Genomic DNA, 19,783 nt, shown 5'->3' with positions numbered 1-19,783 from the left:
TTGTTCATAGTTTGTTCAGCTGTTACCCCATAACTTTTTTTCTGAAGCGTTTACCAGTCAGGCACAGAATGAACAAGCATTCCCTGTCTGCTTTACAAATTTTAGAAAAACATGTTGTTGTAATTATGAATAAAAAAGGCCACTTACAGATTTCTAATCTCTGTCTTATCAATATGACCAAAATGACTTTCATGATCAATTATGTAAAAACTCTGAAAACTGGACTGACATGGTTTTAAATTACTATAACTTCTATGTTAAGCAGCTTTGACACAATTTACATTGTAAAAGCACTAGATAAATAAAGATGAACTGAATTGAATCTGCTTAAATGTGGACCAAACAATATGATCTGGTTATTTTACATTTAACATGCATCAAAATTACAGTGTGTGTAGTCAATGTTTTCAGTGTCTTTTCACTTTTCAGCTTTTAGTGAGAGTTTTTAAGACTTAATGAAAACTAATGTTTTATCTATTTCAGACCTAATTGAAGAGAATGAGGGGAGTAAAGAGGAGGAACATCATGTTAAAATTGAGGAAAAAACTCATTTACAGACTGATGGTATTTTAAAAAGGAGAGACAAGAATCATTTCACCTGCACCTGCGCTCAGTGTGGAAAGAGTTTTGGAAGAAAAGACCATCTTAAGATTCACATGATGATCCACACTGGAGAGAAACCATTCACATGCACTCAGTGTGGGAAGAGTTTCAGCCAATCATCATCCCTTATTAAACACATGAGGATCCACACTGGAGAGAAACCATTCATATGCGCTCAGTGTGGGAAGAGTTTTACTGCTCATCACACCTTAATAAACACATGAAGACCCACACTGGAGAGAAACCATTTACATGCACTCAGTGTGGGAAGAGTTTCAGCCAATTATTCAACCTTCATCAACACATGAGGATCCACACTGGAGAGAAACCATTCACATGCACTCAGTGTGGACAGAGTTTCAGCCAATTATCACACCTAAACAAACACACCATTCAGAAAAACCATTCATACACACGTGAATGCGTCAGACCGGAAACGCAAGTTCGTGCATCAAGTTTCGCAGTTCATTGCATTGCAAAGTTCAAGCTTGGTGAACTCTGACCTGCGAAATCATATCACTTGTCTGTGTGAGACCAATCGAAGATCAAAACATGACCTCTCTGGACAGAAATGTAAAATATGGACCAATCGCTCACTTTTTTAATGTCTAATCATCTTGTTTAATCCCGCCCCTTTTTGCAGCGCTGTACAACAGAATTTGCATGCTCAAATTCTAGTATGACCGCAGCTTCGGTGTGGGATGAGTTTCAGCAACTCCTCAGACCTTAATAAACACTTGAAGACCCACACTGGAGAGAATCCATTCACATGTACTCAGTGTGGGGAGAGTTTCAACCGATTAGCAAACCTTAAAGAACACATAAAGTTCCGCACTGGTGTAAAAGAGTATATGTGCTTGAGTGTAAGAAGTCTTTTATTACTGCACCAAAATTGAAACTGCACCAGACAATTCACACTGGAGAGACAGTAGAGGTTTCACACTGTGACAAGAGGTTTAATCAGTTAACACATCTGAAAACACAAAAGAGGATTCACACTAGAGAGAAACCGTGCAGATCTGATCAGTGTCTACAGAGTTTCCCTCATTCTGCGCAGCTTTAGAAACACATGGACAAAAAGTTGCACACATGACCTGAATGCAGCAAAACATTTTCTCATGTGCACAGGATATTTCATGTCTGAATAATGTTTGAAAAGGCTGAGTGACGCTATACTGTTTTCCTACAGAAGTAGGTGGGGTTGTAAATGTGTTGCGCTCCTCGCATTTACCGTAAACACAATGCTGGTGGCTGAGAGAAGAACAGTTTCATAAACATCTGGCAAACAGCACCTCTGTGGCTTAAAATATCTTTGCAAGTGATTGTACAGGTGTGGATACATCTGTACTCCACTCTCCAGTGTATTCATGTAGCTAGTGTTGTTTTGGATGATGTTCTCTGTCTGACTCCCTGAATGAGAAACAAATCAATGGGAAGACACTGCACATCAAAGAAGCTGCTGTGGAGCTCCAGGACAGTTAGTTAGCAGTATACCAGGACCCCAAGTTTAGAAAGCCCATTCAATTGTCCTGTGTTGCATCTTTTATTAGTTAAGTTTTACAATATTAAAACACTGTGATGATCCCAAGACTCCAGATTGGAGTATGTAGTAAATCCTGCTTTGATTCCTGCATTACTTACTCATCCATGGGTATATAAACATTGTTGTGTTAGCTACCCCAGGACGCTGTGGCTACTCATGAGTCCTCATGTCAAGACCTGCCATCTCATTGACTCTTTAACCTTATGGTTTTGTTTTGCATTGCTTGTATCATGTGTACAATGTGTTTTTGTGATTATATCCTAAGTTCTTTATCTTTATTATTATCCCTAGACATTTGTTGGTTGCTTTGATTGATTGTTTTATGAGTTACATTTTATAATAAATAATTTGCATTCAGGCTATTTTGTTGGTTCATCTCTTTTATGTTGCGACTCAAACAAGCGTGTCATAACACTTTGTAAAATGTGTCTGGTTGTGTCCAAGATCTTGTCCTTTTAGTCATGATCATAGGTGTGAGTAGGAACCTATATTGAGCGGTAAATTGAGAACATTGCCTTTCGTCTCAGCTCCTTCACCACAACAGACAATCACATCAACTGCATTACTGCTGCTGCTGCACTGATCCATCTTTTAATTTCACATTCCATTCCTCATGAAAAAAAAAAAAAAAACAAGCAGATACTTGAACTCCATTTGGGGTAAGGACTCTCCTCCAAACTGGAGATGGCCATCTTTTTCAAGTCAAGCACCGTGGTTTTTGATCTAAATGTCACGATTGTGGATCTGTCTGTTCTTCTATGATGTGTCTGCGTGTGTGTATGTGTGTGTGTGTACGGTGTGGTGCGTTATGCGTTTACGTATATGCGTGTATGAGTGTGTGTGTTGGGTGTCTCTGTGTCTGTGTTAGAGTCGCGTTGCTGTCAGTTGTGTTTACCTTATCAGCTGGGTGGTCACGTGTACGCTGTCACCAGCCTTGCCGTGCGCAGCACCGCTCAGCTGTAATCAGTGGACCACAGGTGCAGCGCATTACCGCGCCTATATATGTTCAGCGTTTCTGTCTCACAGTGTCAGTTCGTTTTCTTCACGTCTGTTTGTCTGTGTCCTGTCAGGTTCCGGTCGCTGAGTTCTGGTCGTGTGTCGCGGGGAGAGCTCTGTGTTTGGACTCTTGTACCTTTCTGTTGGCGGCTCTCTGATCTTGTTCTTCAGTGCTCCCTGTTCGATTTATATTTCCTGCTGCTCGCTTGACTCACTCATCATCTTCCTGCGTTCTTCCTTCTGTCATTCTGTCTGAGTCAATAAATAATTATTTTACTTGCAATTGGGTCTCCCTGTATTCCGTGACAGAACGAACTGACCACTGAGATGGACCCAGCAAGTGTCACCAAAATCCAGGATTTCCTCGCCCACAATTCAGCCCGACTGGATCATCAGGACAAACAAATGGCAGTGACCGGCCAGGCCATTGAGGCGCTGGTCACTCAAGTTTCTGAGCTCACGACTCAGGTTCAGAGACTGGGTTCTGAGCTTCGTGCTGAAGCTGTCCAGCAAGCTCCTCCCACCATTCCACCAGCAGCTCATGCGCTAGAAGAGACCCCCAGATCCACTGAACCGCGACTTCCACCACCAGCATGTTACGCCGGCGAACCAGAATTGTGCCGGTCATTTATAGCAAAGTGTTCACTTTACATCACGCTACAGCCTTCGTCTTTCCCTAACGAAGAGAGTAAGGTGGCGTTTACGATCAATTTGCTGACAGGTAAAGCGGCACTTTGGGGTACCACTGTTTGGGAGCGTAAACTCCCCTGCTGTAACTCCTTTAAAGCTTTCTCAGAGGAGTTAAAAACTGTGTTTGACCGAGCGGTCTCTGGCAGAGAGGCGGCTCGTAAGCTCGCTGAACTCAGACAGAATAAGTTGAGTGTTGCTGAATATTCCATTGACTTTCGTACTCTGGCGGCCGAATGTAAATGGAATGCCGAAGCTCAGTGGGACATGTTTTTGCACGGACTAGCAGATTATATTAAAGATGAAATCTACGTCATGGATCTGCCTAAGACACTGGATGGGCTTATTGATTTAGCCATCAGAGTGGACACTCGGTTACAACAGAGAGGTTCCCACAAGAAATTGCACACTCCACCTCTTCCCACGCAATCTTTTTTCGCTGCATCTTCTGAACCCCCCTCATCTGATCTCGAGCCGGAACCCATGCAGATGGGCAGATTTCGGCTTTCCACGGAGGAGAGGCGTCGTCGCCGCATGGAAGGACTATGCATGTACTGTGGAGTCGCTGGACATTTTGTGGCTTCGTGTCTAGCCAAGAATAAGAATTCGTCGCCGGGTAAGAGTTTACTGGCTGGTGAAATCACCCTTGACAAGTCCCCTAACACAACCATGCTGCCAGTCAATCTATCTTTTAACTCTATCATGCACCACTGTCATGCGCTCATCGACTCCGGAGCCGAGGGGAATTTTATTGACTCTAAGCTGGCGTACAGTTTGAAAATCCCTGTTGTTCCCCTTTCTCTTCCTATCGCAGTGCACGCTCTTAGCGGTCTTTCTCTCCCCACCATCACACACTCCACTGCTCCTATAAGACTCATTACTTCTGGTAACCATTCCGAAACTATTGAGTTTTTTTTAACAGAGACTATTGCCACTCCTGTGATCTTGGGACATCCCTGGTTGGTTTTGCACAAACCTCACATTAATTGGGGACATAATACTGTGCTTTCTTGGAGTGAGAGCTGTCATAAATCTTGTCTAGTGTCTGCTTGTTCTGCTGTTTCTCGTTCTGTGTTTCAGGAGGAGCAGATGGATCTGTCAAACGTGCCCCGTGAGTACCATGACCTGAAGAGAGTGTTCAGTAAGTCCCGGGCTGCTTCTTTGCCTCCTCATCGTCCCTATGACTGTGCAATAGACTTATTGCCAGGTACGTCTCCGCCTAAAGGCAAATTATACTCGCTTTCTGCTCCAGAGAGGGAGGCCATGGAGAAATATATTTCTGATTCTCTAGCAGCCAAGATCATTCGCCCCTCTTCTTCACCGGCGGGGGCGGGATTTTTTTTTGTAAAAAAGAAGGATGGTTCCCTTCGCCCGTGCATTGATTATCGAGGGCTGAACAACATAACGGTCAAGAATACATACCCTTTGCCGTTGATGTCTTCAGCCTTTGAACGTCTGCAGGGGGCGAACTTTTTTACAAAATTAGATCTCCGCAATGCTTATCATTTGGTTCGCATAAGAGCGGGGGATGAGTGGAAATCAGCGTTTAACACCCCCAGAGGGCATTTTGAGTACTGCGTTCTGCCCTTCGGCCTTTCCAACGCTCCGGCTGTTTTCCAAGCATTCGTCAATGACGTGCTGAGAGATATGATAGATCAGTTCATTTATGTTTACCTGGATGACATACTGATATTTTCCCATTCTCTCCAGGAACATGTTCAGCACGTCAGGCGAGTGCTTCAGAGGCTGTTAGAGAATGGTCTTTATGTCAAGGCGGAGAAATGCGTTTTTCATGCACAGTCTGTTCCCTTTCTAGGGCATATCGTGTCAGTCGAGGGGTTGCGCATGGATCCAGAGAAGATTAAGGCTGTGGTAAATTGGCCAACTCCTGATTCCCGTAAGGCCCTGCAGAGGTTTCTGGGCTTTGCCAATTTCTACCGGCGATTTATTCGCAATTTCAGCCAGCTCGCCGCACCTCTGACCGCCTTGACCTCCTCCAAAACGCCGTTCAGGTGGTCCAGCGCAGCCGAAGCTGCGTTCTCAAAACTGAAAGGCTGTTTTGTTTCAGCTCCAATCCTGATAACCCCTGATCCCTCCCGGCAGTTTGTGGTGGAGGTCGACGCGTCAGAGGTCGGGGTCGGAGCTATCCTGTCCCAGCGCTCCTCCTCGGATGGCAAGATCCACCCGTGCGCGTATTATTCTCATCGGTTATCAGCAGCAGAAAGTAATTACGACATTGGTAATCGAGAGCTGTTGGCCGTCAAGCTTGCTTTGGAGGAGTGGCGTCATTGGTTAGAGGGGTCGGGGGTCCCTTTTATCGTCTGGACCGATCATAAGAATCTTGAGTACATCAAATCCGCCAAAAGATTAAACTCTAGGCAGGCTCGGTGGGCGTTATTTTTCGGACGGTTCAATTTCACCATCTCATATAGACCGGGATCTAAGAACATTAAGCCCGACGCGTTATCCCGTCTTTTTGATTCTTCGGAGCGTACATCGTCACTCGAACCCGTAGTGCCTAAGCGGATTGTTATTTCTAACATCACATGGGAGATAGAGTCGAAGGTTCGCGCAGCCTTAGATGGGGTAACGCCCCCGATTGGATGCCCACCGAGTCGGTTATTCGTGCCAGAGAAACTTCGGTCAGATGTTATTCGATGGGGACATTCCTCCAAAGTAGCCTGTCATCCTGGGGTGAGTCGCACATCATTTGTTATTAAACAACGATTCTGGTGGCCAGCATTGGCTCGTGATGTGCGTGATTTTGTATTGGCTTGCTCTGTGTGTGCTGTTTCCAAGACTTCCAATCGGCCACCCGCGGGACTCCTTCAGCCGCTGTCAGTACCTTCGAGACCCTGGTCCCACATCTCGCTAGATTTCGTTACGGGGCTGCCTACCTCCAACGGCAACACGGTGATTTTAACCGTAGTGGACCGGTTCTCGAAGGCTGCTCATTTCGTCCCTCTGCCCAAATTACCGTCAGCCAGAGAGACAGCGGTTGCTGTCATTAATCACGTCTTTCGCATTCATGGCCTCCCGACGGACGTGGTTTCTGACAGGGGGCCTCAGTTTATCTCTAAATTTTGGAGGGAATTCTGTCGTTTATTGGGGGCTACTGTGAGTCTTTCGTCTGGCTTTCATCCCCAGAGTAACGGTCAGACCGAGAGAGCCAATCAGGATCTTGAGCGCACATTGCGATGTTTGGTCTCACAGAATCCCTCCTCCTGGAGTCAGCAGCTTTCGTGGGTGGAGTACGCACATAATTCGTTACCAGTGTCGGCCACGGGCCTTTCTCCGTTTCAGTGTAGTCTAGGTTACCAGCCACCAGTTTTTCCCAGTCTGGAATCTGAAGTCGCGGTCCCCTCCGTTCACGCCTTTGTCCAGAGGTGCCGCCGCACTTGGAGCAGGGCCAGACAGACCCTCCTCCAAGTGGGTGTGCGCACCAAGGCTAAAGCCGATCGCCACCGGTCTAAGCCTCCCGTTTACGTTGTCGGTCAAAAAGTGTGGCTTTCAACTAAGAATATTCCGCTCCGCACCGTTTGTAATAAGCTAGCTCCTAAATTTATTGGCCCATTTATTGTCACTAAAATCATTAGTCCTGTGGCAATCCGCCTCAAATTACCTCCAGCGTACAGGAGAATTCATCCCGTGTTCCATGTATCTAAAGTAAAGCCCGTTTTTCATACGGCAATTAATCCGCACACACCAGTCCCCCCCCCGCCGCGTCTCGTAGATGGGGAGACGGCTTATTCGGTTAAGCGCATTCTGGACTCTAGACGGAGGGGACGAGGATTCCAGTACTTGGTGGACTGGGAGGGTTACGGTCCTGAGCACAGAAGTTGGGTTCCGGCCGGGGACATACTGGATCACTCTCTTATCGATGATTACAATCGCCAGGTATGCTCGTCTGGGAACGCCAGGAGGCGTTCCTAGGAGAGAGGGTATTGTCACGATTGTGGATCTGTCTGTTCTTCTATGATGTGTCTGCGTGTGTGTATGTGTGTGTGTGTACGGTGTGGTGCGTTATGCGTTTACGTATATGCGTGTATGAGTGTGTGTGTTGGGTGTCTCTGTGTCTGTGTTAGAGTCGCGTTGCTGTCAGTTGTGTTTACCTTATCAGCTGGGTGGTCACGTGTACGCTGTCACCAGCCTTGCCGTGCGCAGCACCGCTCAGCTGTAATCAGTGGACCACAGGTGCAGCGCATTACCGCGCCTATATATGTTCAGCGTTTCTGTCTCACAGTGTCAGTTCGTTTTCTTCACGTCTGTTTGTCTGTGTCCTGTCAGGTTCCGGTCGCTGAGTTCTGGTCGTGTGTCGCGGGGAGAGCTCTGTGTTTGGACTCTTGTACCTTTCTGTTGGCGGCTCTCTGATCTTGTTCTTCAGTGCTCCCTGTTCGATTTATATTTCCTGCTGCTCGCTTGACTCACTCATCATCTTCCTGCGTTCTTCCTTCTGTCATTCTGTCTGAGTCAATAAATAATTATTTTACTTGCAATTGGGTCTCCCTGTATTCCGTGACACTAAAGGTACTGTTTCTTTCTCTGCCATGTCACACTCTGCAGCAAATTGTCCCTCTGCATGCTGAATGGTCCATGTCCTGTGAAGCCAAAAGGACAACATTATCTGCAAATGGCAGAGACCGTCCTAGCCTACACCTAAAATTCTGTCAGTAAAATTATTATACTTTTGAGATCAGCCTAAAAAACACGTTTACAAAAAAAATGAATAAATAGAGGGATAGATAGACATTGTAGTGATGGAAGGGGGAGTAGGATGCCTTGTTCAACCATAAACCAAGATGGAGCTCTCTCAGAAGGGATGGACCAGTGCGCGAGTTGTCTAAAACTGAAGACTTTATTGTTCCAGTTAAATTAATTGACTAAATTATCAAACTGTTTTAAACATTGTAAAGAATAATATAAGTAAAGCAGTAACTTTAGGTACGCAATTTATTTTGAGTATGACAGTTTGTTATTTTGAGTACCTCAGAGCAGTGGTTATCAATTCTGGTGCTTGTGCAAAATGAGTTGACATCCAGTGAAAATCAGAAAATATAATGTGTAAGAGCAGGACATAAGAGCAAGTAATAAAATAGGCTATAGCCTATATTTCGCCCTGATGAAGCCCAGCTTTGGCCTGATCAGGCCCTGGAAGGGACAGTGGAAACGCGACTGGCCTGGGCTCCCTTGCTTTAGGTGCGATAGTGGAAATGGGGTTAATGGTTCTGCCGGCTCTCAATGGTGTGGAACACTGGCCAGTTTTTGTTGGCTTGTCACTGGGTTACCACCATTCCGTGGCAACACAGTAGTCCTCACTGTAGTGGGCAGATTTTTGAAGCAGCTTACTTTATTTCACTCCCCAAATAATCTTCATTGAGGGAGACAGCAGCCATTGGCTGGGACCACATGTTCCGTATTCTTGGCCTCCTAGTTGACATGGTTTTAGACAGGGGTCTGCAATTTGTGTCCAGGTTTTGGGCAGAATTCTGCCGACAGCTAGGGGCGACTACTAGCCTCTAACGAGCACAATCCACAGACCAATGGCCAGGCCGAGCAAGCTACACTGCAAATTTTAGATAGTAGATTTAACTACCTTGGAGTTAAAATTAACACTCCCTCAGAGTTTATATGGGAACCACTATAAGTGTTAAAAATAACACTTTTGAAAGTGTTAACATTGTCAACACCAAGAGAGTGTTAATTAACAAACTCTTATTGTGTAAAATATCTGTTAAATTTCCGAAAAAATACCAGCAGCTGTGGTTGCCAGAATCTTTCTGTGAAAAACATGGAAGTTTTTTATAACTGTATAAATTTACAAAAATTAACCATATTTCATGAACTAATACACTGTTCATTTTACAAAATCATAGCTTAGCACAAAAATGTAAAGTCTTTAGATGCAATAATATGTTCATGTGTGATTGCAATTAGCAAACAGATTTTGACACCTAGCATTCCATGGATACAGATTGAAAGAAAATGTACAGGCAATTTGAGTCTTGACACATATTTATACTCTGATTCTTTAAAGAAACTCAAACAAAATACATCTAACCCATTTGTGAGAGCCACTATTTTATCATGGCATGAGTCACAGGTTGAGCTGGGAGAAACCCCGGTACTTTCTAAATTCTCTCCCATTTGGGGTAATGCATTATTCGTACCAGGGAAATCAGACAAGGGTTTTAAGCTGTGGTTCCAGAAAGGCTTGCAAAAGATATCAGATCTTTATGAAGATAATATATTGATGTCCTTTGAAACCTTAAAGGAAAGATATATTTTTAAGTATCTTCAGATCCGTAATTTTATAAGATCTAAAAATCATTCATATCAGTGTCCGACCCTAAGTAGTTTAGAAGAAATTGCAGTTAAAGATCCCAGTGCCAAATACAAAATTTCTACACTATATAGCAAATTTGTTAATGCTTCCAAAGAATCTACAAATCATAAAAGACTGGCTTGGATTGAAGACTTTCAAATAGATATTACAGAAAATGAATGGGAAGAAAGTTGTCTTCAAGCGCAAACATTATCAATCAATACCCGTTTTAAATTAATCCAATATAATCGGGTAATGAGAACATATATAACACCAGAAATGTTAAATAAATTTAATAGAAATATTCTGGACATTTGTGGAAAATGTTTGACTTACAAGGGCACACTGTTCCATTGTGTTTGGCAATGTGAGCACTTGCAATTCTTTTGGAAAGAAATAATTGGTGTAATCTCTAAAACTATTGGTTAAGAAATCCCTTTTTGCCCTAAAATCTGTATCCTTGGTCTTTTCCCACCTGCCTTATCGCTGAAGTCATATAAACAGAAGTTTATAAATCTGTGTCTATTACATGCAAAGTGCCTGATTGCCATTCACTGGAAAAGTACTCATGCTCCATCTTTGTCACTCTGGATTAAGGAAATGTCTTCCTGTATAGCAATGGAAAGGTTGACTTATTCAATCAAACAAAAAATGCACATATTCTACAAGATTTGGGACTTCTTCCTTCATTTTTTAAATAACAGTGCACTGACTGTTTAGTAATCCCAAACAATGTGACTGTTAAAATACACTGTGTTTGTAATGACTAACTTTAATATAATTTCACTGGACTGTATATGTTGAAATGTCAATTTTTTAATGGTATTTATTTTTTTATATATTTTTAATTTTTAACAAAATTGCCCTTTTTATTTTTATCTTTAAGTTTATTTTAGTTAATCTTTATTTTCTATTTATTTGTTTTTGTATTACTTTCCTCGCATGAGAATGCATTTTTTTATTCTGTTCCTTTCTTTTTTAAAATTTTTATTTTTATTTTGAACGTCGGGATGGGGCGCGAGTTCTTTGATTGGTATTTGGTTACTAATACAGTAAGAATGTATCACACCTTTCTGAAACAATAAAAGTGTTAAAAAAAAAAAAAAAAAAAAAGAAAGCCACTCTCCCATAATCTGAGGGAAAGGTGCAGTTTGGATTTGAACCTAGCACCTGCTGTTCCCAAGACAGGTGCTCTGGCCAACTTAGTCTTAACACTAAAAGAAAAAACCTCTGGATACGATACTTCCAAACGCAGTTTCATCTAAGACAGTGGGGGGGAAGCAAAAATTACTGTGCTTTCTACTCAGTTGCTTTGCACAAGCATAAAGAGGCTCTTGTACGACAAATCCAAAAGGCGTGATCTCAACAATAGGTGGCAGTTACTTTTCCCCAAAACCACAGGTTGCCGACGAGTCATTCCTCAAGCCCACTAGGCCCTACACCGTTTTCTAATCTCCCTTATTTAAAACAGCTCAATTAAGTCATCGGCTTTATTGTAGAGTACCCCTAGTATCTAAGCCTGCACTGCGCAATGAAAGAAAGAAGCAAAACGGGATGGACAGATGCCTAAAATGTTAGAAACGCACCACACCTTAAGTCAGTGAAGAAAAAGAGTAAAGCTTGCGACTCTGGTGGGACTCGAACCCACAACCTTTAAATGGCTCAGCTCACAACCTAGAAGTCCAATGCGCTATCCATTGCGCCACAGAGCCTAAGTGCTCTGCTTCCTCTAGAACTGTTGGACAGAAAGCACTTTTTAGTACTCTCTGGCCCATGAATGAACAGCCAACTGCAGACAAGGCACTGCTGGAATTCAAAGCCAGGATCTCCTGTTTATTAGACAGGCACTTTGACCAACTAAGCCACAGCGCCAAATGACCTTGATACTGGCTAAATGTTTAATTCCAAAAAAAAAAAAAAAACTAACAACGGTAGCGCTGCATGTGGGAATGTCTGGACTTGAAATATTAAAGTCCAATTGGTTAGGCATTACCACACTATGCTATATAAAGGCATCGTCCAAAGCCCTCTTGAGCAAGCAGCGTTCTTAAGGATTTGAGTTTTGTTAAGAAACCGACTGCTAAACATCCCGCTGCGTAAACACTCGTTACTCTTAACAAAAGCAAACACGAAACCTGTACATAAGGCACTGCTGGGATTTGAACCCAGGACCTCCTGTTTACTAGACAGGCACTTTGACCAACTAAGCCACAGCGCCAACGCTGAATAGGAGGCAAGACGTTTTTGCACACAGAGACTAAAAAAAGACAGCAAGTCTTAAAATGGCAAGCAAAGAGGTTGTTTAACTCTATTTGTCGCACTATTCATTACGCCTCAAAGCTATACAATTTTATAATTCATTCCGGTGAGCTCTATAAAACAAGCACACACACCACCTGGACTAAGGCGCTGCTTGGATTTGAGCCCAGGATCTCCTGTTTACAAGACAGGCGCTTTGACCAGCTAAGCCACAGCGCCACAGAAATTCACAGTAAGAGACATTTGCCCGATAACAAAAATCGAAGAAGGAAAAATAATACACAACAAAAACCAGCATGTCAGGATGCAGAAAATGCTGACAAGCCGGACGCGGTCCTTTAGAGTCTGGATGATCATGTCTCAAGCCTGACCATGTCATCCAAACCCAGAGTCAGCTCGGAAAATGGAAATCAGGACAAACATATGCTATCGGCCATTGAAAGAGTTTCAGATCAGAAAGCCACTCTCCCATAATCTGAGGGAAAGGTGCAGTTTGGATTTGAACCTAGCACCTGCTGTTCCCAAGACAGGTGCTCTGGCCAACTTAGTCTTAACACTAAAAGAAAAAACCTCTGGATACGATACTTCCAAACGCAGTTTCATCTAAGACAGTGGGGGGGAAGCAAAAATTACTGTGCTTTCTACTCAGTTGCTTTGCACAAGCATAAAGAGGCTCTTGTACGACAAATCCAAAAGGCGTGATCTCAACAATAGGTGGCAGTTACTTTTCCCCAAAACCACAGGTTGCCGACGAGTCATTCCTCAAGCCCACTAGGCCCTACACCGTTTTCTAATCTCCCTTATTTAAAACAGCTCAATTAAGTCATCGGCTTTATTGTAGAGTACCCCTAGTATCTAAGCCTGCACTGCGCAATGAAAGAAAGAAGCAAAACGGGATGGACAGATGCCTAAAATGTTAGAAACGCACCACACCTTAAGTCAGTGAAGAAAAAGAGTAAAGCTTGCGACTCTGGTGGGACTCGAACCCACAACCTTTAAATGGCTCAGCTCACAACCTAGAAGTCCAATGCGCTATCCATTGCACCACAGAGCCTAAGTGCTCTGCTTCCTCTAGAACTGTTGGACAGAAAGCACATTTTAGTACTCTCTGGCCCATGAATGAACAGCCAACTGCAGACAAGGCACTGCTGGAATTCAAAGCCAGGATCTCCTGTTTATTAGACAGGCACTTTGACCAACTAAGCCACAGCGCCAAATGACCTTGATACTGGCTAAATGTTTAATTCCAAAAAAAAAAAAAAAACTAACAACGGTAGCGCTGCATGTGGGAATGTCTGGACTTGAAATATTAAAGTCCAATTGGTTAGGCATTACCACACTATGCTATATAAAGGCATCGTCCAAAGCCCTCTTGAGCAAGCAGCGTTCTTAAGGATTTGAGTTTTGTTAAGAAACCGACTGCTAAACATCCCGCTGCGTAAACACTCGTTACTCTTAAAAAAAGCAAACACGAAACCTGTACATAAGGCACTGCTGGGACTTGAACCCAGGACCTCCTGTTTACTAGACAGGCACTTTGACCAACTAAGCCACAGCGCCAACGCTGAATAGGAGGCAAGACGTTTTTGCACACAGAGACTAAAAAAAGACAGCAAGTCTTAAAATGGCAAGCAAAGAGGTTGTTTAACTCTATTTGTCGCACTATTCATTACGCCTCAAAGCTATACAATTTTATAATTCATTCCGGTGAGCTCTATAAAACAAGCACACGCACCACCTGGACTAAGGCGCTGCTGGGATTTGAGCCCAGGATCTCCTGTTTACAAGACAGGCGCTTTGACCAGCTAAGCCACAGCGCCACAGAAATTCACAGTAAGAGACATTTGCCCGATAACAAAAATCGAAGAAGAAAAAATAATACACAACAAAAACCAGCATGTCAGGATGCAGAAAATGCTGACAAGCCGGACGTGGTCCTTTAGAGTCTGGATGATCATGTCTCAAGCCTGACCATGTCATCCAAACCCAGAGTCAGCTCGGAAAATGGAAATCAGGACAAACATATGCTATCGGCCATTGAAAGAGTTTCAGATCAGAAAGCCACTCTCCCATAATCTGAGGGAAAGGTGCAGTTTGGATTTGAACCTAGCACCTGCTGTTCCCAAGACAGGTGCTCTGGCCAACTTAGTCTTAACACTAAAAGAAAAAACCTCTGGATACGATACTTCCAAACGCAGTTTCATCTAAGACAGTGGGGGGGGAAGCAAAAATTACTGTGCTTTCTACTCAGTTGCTTTGCACAAGCATAAAGAGGCTCTTGTACGACAAATCCAAAAGGCGTGATCTCAACAATAGGTGGCAGTTACTTTTCCCCAAAACCACAGGTTGCCGACGAGTCATTCCTCAAGCCCACTAGGCCCTACACCGTTTTCTAATCTCCCTTATTTAAAACAGCTCAATTAAGTCATCGGCTTTATTGTAGAGTACCCCTAGTATCTAAGCCTGCACTGCGCAATGAAAGAAAGAAGCAAAACGGGATGGACAGATGCCTAAAATGTTAGAAACGCACCACACCTTAAGTCAGTGAAGAAAAAGAGTAAAACTTGCGACTCTGGTGGGACTCGAACCCACAACCTTTAAATGGCTCAGCTCACAACCTAGAAGTCCAATGCGCTATCCATTGCGCCACAGAGCCTAAGTGCTCTGCTTCCTCTAGAACTGTTGGACAGAAAGCACTTTTTAGTACTCTCTGGCCCATGAATGAACAGCCAACTGCAGACAAGGCACTGCTGGAATTCAAAGCCAGGATCTCCTGTTTATTAGACAGGCACTTTGACCAACTAAGCCACAGCGCCAAATGACCTTGATACTGGCTAAATGTTTAATTCCAAAAAAAAAAAAAAAAAACTAACAACGGTAGCGCTGCATGTGGGAATGTCTGGACTTGAAATATTAAAGTGCAATTGGTTAGGCATTACCACACTATGCTATATAAAGGCATCGTCCAAAGCCCTCTTGAGCAAACAGCGTTCTTAAGGATTTGAGTTTTGTTAAGAAACCGACTGCTAAACATCCCGCTGCGTAAACACTCGTTACTCTTAACAAAAGCAAACACGAAACCTGTACATAAGGCACTGCTGGGATTTGAACCCAGGATCTCCTGTTTACTAGACAGGCACTTTGACCAACTAAGCCACAGCGCCAACGCTGAATAGGAGGCAAGACGTTTTTGCACACAGAGACTAAAAAAAGACAGCAAGTCTTAAAATGGCAAGCAAAGAGGTTGTTTAACTCTATTTGTCGCACTATTCATTACGCCTCAAAGCTATACAATTTTATAATTCATTCCGGTGAGCTCCATAAAACAAGCACACACACCACCTGGACTAAGGCACTGCTGGGATTTGAGCCCAGGATCTCCTGTTTACAAGACAGGCGCTTTGACCAGCTAAGCCACAGCGCCACAGAAATTCACAGTAAGAGACATTTGCCCGATAACAAAAATCGAAGAAGAAAAAATAATACACAACAAAAACCAGCATGTCAGGATGCAGAAAATGCTGACAAGCCGGACGCGGTCCTTTAGAGTCTGGATGATCATGTCTCAAGCCTGACCATGTCATCCAAACCCAGAGTCAGCTCGGAAAATGGAAATCAGGACAAACATATGCTATCGGCCATTGAAAGAGTTTCAGATCAGAAAGCCACTCTCCCATAATCTGAGGGAAAGGTGCAGTTTGGATTTGAACCTAGCACCTGCTGTTCCCAAGACAGGTGCTCTGGCCAACTTAGTCTTAACACTAAAAGAAAAAACCTCTGGATACGATACTTCCAAACGCAGTTTCATCTAAGACAGTGGGGGGGAAGCAAAAATTACTGTGCTTTCTACTCAGTTACTTTGCACATGCATAAAGAGGCTCTTGTACGACAAATCCAAAAGGCGTGATCTCAACAATAGGTGGCAGTTACTTTTCCCCAAAACCACAGGTTGCCGACGAGTCATTCCTCAAGCCCACTAGGCCCTACACCGTTTTCTAATCTCCCTTATTTAAAACAGCTCAATTAAGTCATCGGCTTTATTGTAGAGTACCCCTAGTATCTGAGCCTGCACTGCGCAATGAAAGAAAGAAGCAAAACGGGATGGACAGATGCCTAAAATGTTAGAAACGCACCACACCTTAAGTCAGTGAAGAAAAAGTGCAAAGCTTGCGACTCTGGTGGGACTCGAACCCACAACCTTTGAATGGCTCAGCTCACAACCTAGAAGTCCAATGCGCTATCCATTGCGCCACAGAGCCTAAGTGCTCTGCTTCCTCTAGAACTGTTGGACAGAAAGCACATTTTAGTACTCTCTGGCCCATGAATGAACAGCCAGCTGCGGACAAGGCACTGCTGGAATTCAAAGCCAGGATCTCCTGTTTATTAGACAGGCACTTTGACCAACTAAGCCACAGCGCCAAACGACCTTGATACAGGCTAAATGTTTAATTCCAAAAAAAAAAAAAAAAACTAACAACGGTAGCGCTGCATGTGGGAATGTCTGGACTTGAAATATTAAAGTCCAATTGGTTAGGCATTACCACACTATGCTATATAAAGGCATCGTCCAAAGCCCTCTTGAACAAGCAGCGTTCTTAAGGATTTGAGTTTTGTTAAGAAACCGACTGCTAAACATCCCGCAGCGTAAACACTCGTTACTCTTAACAAAAGCAAACACGAAACCTGTACATAAGGCACTGCTGGGATTTGAACCCAGGACCTCCTGTTTACTAGACAGGCACTTTGACCAACTAAGCCACAGCGCCAATGCTGAATAGGAGGCAAGACGTTTTTGCACACAGAGACTAAAAAAAGACAGCAAGTCTTAAAATGGCAAGCAAAGAGGTTGTTTAACTCTATTTGTCGCACTATTCATTACGCCTCAAAGCTATACAATTTTATAATTCATTCCGGTGAGCTCTATTTAACATTATTAATCTATCATTATTAATCATCTATGTAACATTAATTACAACAACACAATTATTATATGATTGTTATAGATGTTATATGACGTTGTTTGTTAAGATTAATGTTAGCCGACCAAGCACACTGTACAGTTTTACTACAAACATTTTAATGCAGTTATTATACATTACTTCACTTTATATTGTCATTTACTACCATAGTTACAATAATGCCCGTGCATTATTCTCACACATTAATCAATCACTTCACTAATAATAAATATAAGGATCAATTCATCAGTCATTAATTATAAACAAATAGTATAATAACGCTCACATATCACTACATCACTAATCATAAACTTATCTAATAATGCTCACGCATAATACATCACTAATCATAAAGCATAAAACAATATGGATCACGCATGATTGCATCACTAATAATAAACCAATAATATAAGGGTCACAATTTAATCCATCACTAATAATAATAACATTATTATTAGTGATGGATTGATGTGTGACCCTTATATTGTTGGTTTATTATTAGTGATGCAATCATGCATGATCCATATTAATTAATTAATAACTGCATTAAAATGTTTGTAGTAAAACTGTACAGTTTGCTTGGTCGGCTAACATTAATCTTACCAAATAACGTTATAAAACAGCTATAACAATCATATAATAATTATTTTGTAGTAATTAACGTTACTGTAATGGTTATTCATTTAAACCACCTTGTTAAAAAAATACTTACTTTGCAATTGGTTTCCGAATTAATCCGCAACGAAATCTTTTATTACAGTACAAATCATGGATGGTATAAGGGCTCTGATTGGCCATAGCGTTCATTGTAACTCAGAACACGATTGGCTGCCTTAACCAAGAATAGGGTGAATCTTGGTTCCAGCTCACAAAGTGATTGGCCGGTGTGACCAAGAATAACCACGACTTACAAGTGGCAGTATGAGCTAACCGGCCACTTACTGCCAAGCTTAATAAAAGTCTTCCAGTTGGTGCTGCCCGGGCTAAAGAAAAAAAATGTAAAAAAAAAAAAATTATAAAACGGCCTTGCCAGAAAGTAGCAGGATGTCAATACAAGGCGGTGGCAATGTGCATTGATTTCTGAGTGACTCGTCATTCGGCATGCAGGGCTCCTCACACGTTTACTGGAGCAGGACCAGGTAGGGCCTTCAGTCACCTGCCCCTTGTGCACAAAGTAAAACAACAGCAATGTTTTGCCGAAACCTGGGATCGAACCAGGTACCTTTAGATCTTCAGTCTAACGCTCTCCCAACTGAGCTATTTCGGCTGCCCTTTCACAAGTATCCTGCAGCATTCATGTCTGTGAGACTAAGCAGAATCCTGAAATGTTTGCTAAAAAGCTCAGAGTAACTGTCATTTTCCGGCCTTCAAGAGATAAGAATGCTATTCCAGCTTTTTTTGTGCGGTGCTGGTAAAAAAAACAAGGTCCCACTGAGATTTGAACTCGGATGGCTGGATTCAGAGTCCAGAGTGCTAACCATTACACCATGGAACCTCAAGGTTGATGCTGCCCGGGCTAAAGAGAAAAAAATGTTAAAAAAAAAAAAAAAGAAAAAAAAAGAAAACGGCCTTGCCAGAAAGTAGCAGAATGTCAATACAAGGCAGTGCCAATGTGCATTGATTTCTGAGTAACTCGTCATTCGGCATGCAGGGCTCCTCACACGTTCAGAGGGGAATTATCTCGAATGGTAAAGCGCTCGCTTTGGATGCGAGAGCTAGCGGGAACAATGCCTGCATTCTCCACCTCTGTTTTTAATGCCTTTTTAAAGCGAAAAGGTTTAAAGTGAAACTCTCCTGATTCAATCATCACCAGAAGCGACGTGACCATCTGGAAGTAAGATAGCTTTTTGGTCAAGTGGAAGCAGTTGGACTTAAGGGTGCAGCAGCTAGGCTTTTTGGGTGACTTTCGGTCACCTAACTCTTGTGCCCAAAACTGAAAAACAACACTACTTTACTTTGGATCTACCCAGGTACCTTTAGATCTTCAGTCTAACACTCTCCCAACTGAGCTATTTCAGCTGCCATTCAATAGTTTTTCTGCAGCATAGACGTGTGTAAGACCGAGCAGAGCCCTTAAATGCATCTGAGGCCTAAGAGAGTAAGAGCTTGGCCAGTACAGGGATCGAATCCACAACCTTGCCGTTATTAGCACCATAGTCTAACCAGCTGAGCTAACCGGCCACTTCCTGCCTAAAGCACTAGAAAGCCCAGAGTAACTGTCATTCCCTGGCCTTCAAGAGATTAACATTCTATTCCAGCTTTTTTTGTGCGGTGCTGGCAAAATAACAGGTCCCACTGAAATTTGAACTCAGATTGTTGGATTCAGAGTCCAGAGTGGTCACCATTACACCATGGAACCTCAAGCTTGTTGTGTGGTGCTGTCAGAGCTGTAGGGAATGAATAAAAAAAAAAACA

General features: G+C 43.0%; 2 long non-coding RNA genes and 10 other non-coding genes across 12 annotated transcripts in view; 1 reads left to right on the top strand and 11 right to left on the bottom strand.

Moving 5' to 3' along the window:
• Positions 1-19,783, top strand: part of LOC147844838 (uncharacterized) — a 172,344-nt gene that overhangs the window by 4,696 nt on the left and 147,865 nt on the right. The window lies entirely within an intron of this gene.
• Positions 1,535-19,365, bottom strand: LOC148680291 (uncharacterized). The gene is made up of 2 exons (XR_015942991.1): positions 8,350-19,365; positions 1,535-2,869 (listed from the first exon to the last, which is right to left on the bottom strand). It is a non-coding gene; the product is annotated as an uncharacterized LOC148680291 (long non-coding RNA).
• On the bottom strand, positions 11,775-11,863 carry trnar-ucu (transfer RNA arginine (anticodon UCU)). The gene is given in 2 exon segments: positions 11,775-11,810; positions 11,827-11,863. It is a non-coding gene; the product is annotated as a tRNA-Arg (tRNA).
• On the bottom strand, positions 12,296-12,369 carry trnat-agu (transfer RNA threonine (anticodon AGU)). The gene has a single exon. It is a non-coding gene; the product is annotated as a tRNA-Thr (tRNA).
• trnat-agu (transfer RNA threonine (anticodon AGU)) lies at positions 13,897-13,970 on the bottom strand. The gene has a single exon. It is a non-coding gene; the product is annotated as a tRNA-Thr (tRNA).
• trnat-ugu (transfer RNA threonine (anticodon UGU)) lies at positions 14,157-14,230 on the bottom strand. Its single transcript has one exon. It is a non-coding gene; the product is annotated as a tRNA-Thr (tRNA).
• Positions 14,978-15,066, bottom strand: trnar-ucu (transfer RNA arginine (anticodon UCU)). Its single transcript is given in 2 exon segments — positions 14,978-15,013; positions 15,030-15,066. It is a non-coding gene; the product is annotated as a tRNA-Arg (tRNA).
• On the bottom strand, positions 15,501-15,574 carry trnat-agu (transfer RNA threonine (anticodon AGU)). Its single transcript has one exon. It is a non-coding gene; the product is annotated as a tRNA-Thr (tRNA).
• On the bottom strand, positions 15,761-15,834 carry trnat-ugu (transfer RNA threonine (anticodon UGU)). The gene has a single exon. It is a non-coding gene; the product is annotated as a tRNA-Thr (tRNA).
• trnar-ucu (transfer RNA arginine (anticodon UCU)) lies at positions 16,581-16,669 on the bottom strand. Its single transcript is given in 2 exon segments — positions 16,581-16,616; positions 16,633-16,669. It is a non-coding gene; the product is annotated as a tRNA-Arg (tRNA).
• trnat-agu (transfer RNA threonine (anticodon AGU)) lies at positions 17,103-17,176 on the bottom strand. The gene has a single exon. It is a non-coding gene; the product is annotated as a tRNA-Thr (tRNA).
• On the bottom strand, positions 18,563-18,635 carry trnaf-gaa (transfer RNA phenylalanine (anticodon GAA)). The gene has a single exon. It is a non-coding gene; the product is annotated as a tRNA-Phe (tRNA).

Source organism: Danio rerio, chromosome 4 (genome assembly GCF_052040795.2).
Source record: "Danio rerio strain M-AB ecotype USA chromosome 4, GRCz13ab, whole genome shotgun sequence".
Lineage (NCBI taxonomy): Eukaryota > Metazoa > Chordata > Actinopteri > Cypriniformes > Danionidae > Danio > Danio rerio.
Note: the sequence above shows the minus strand (reverse complement) of the source record. Positions and strands in the feature narration are given on the sequence as shown.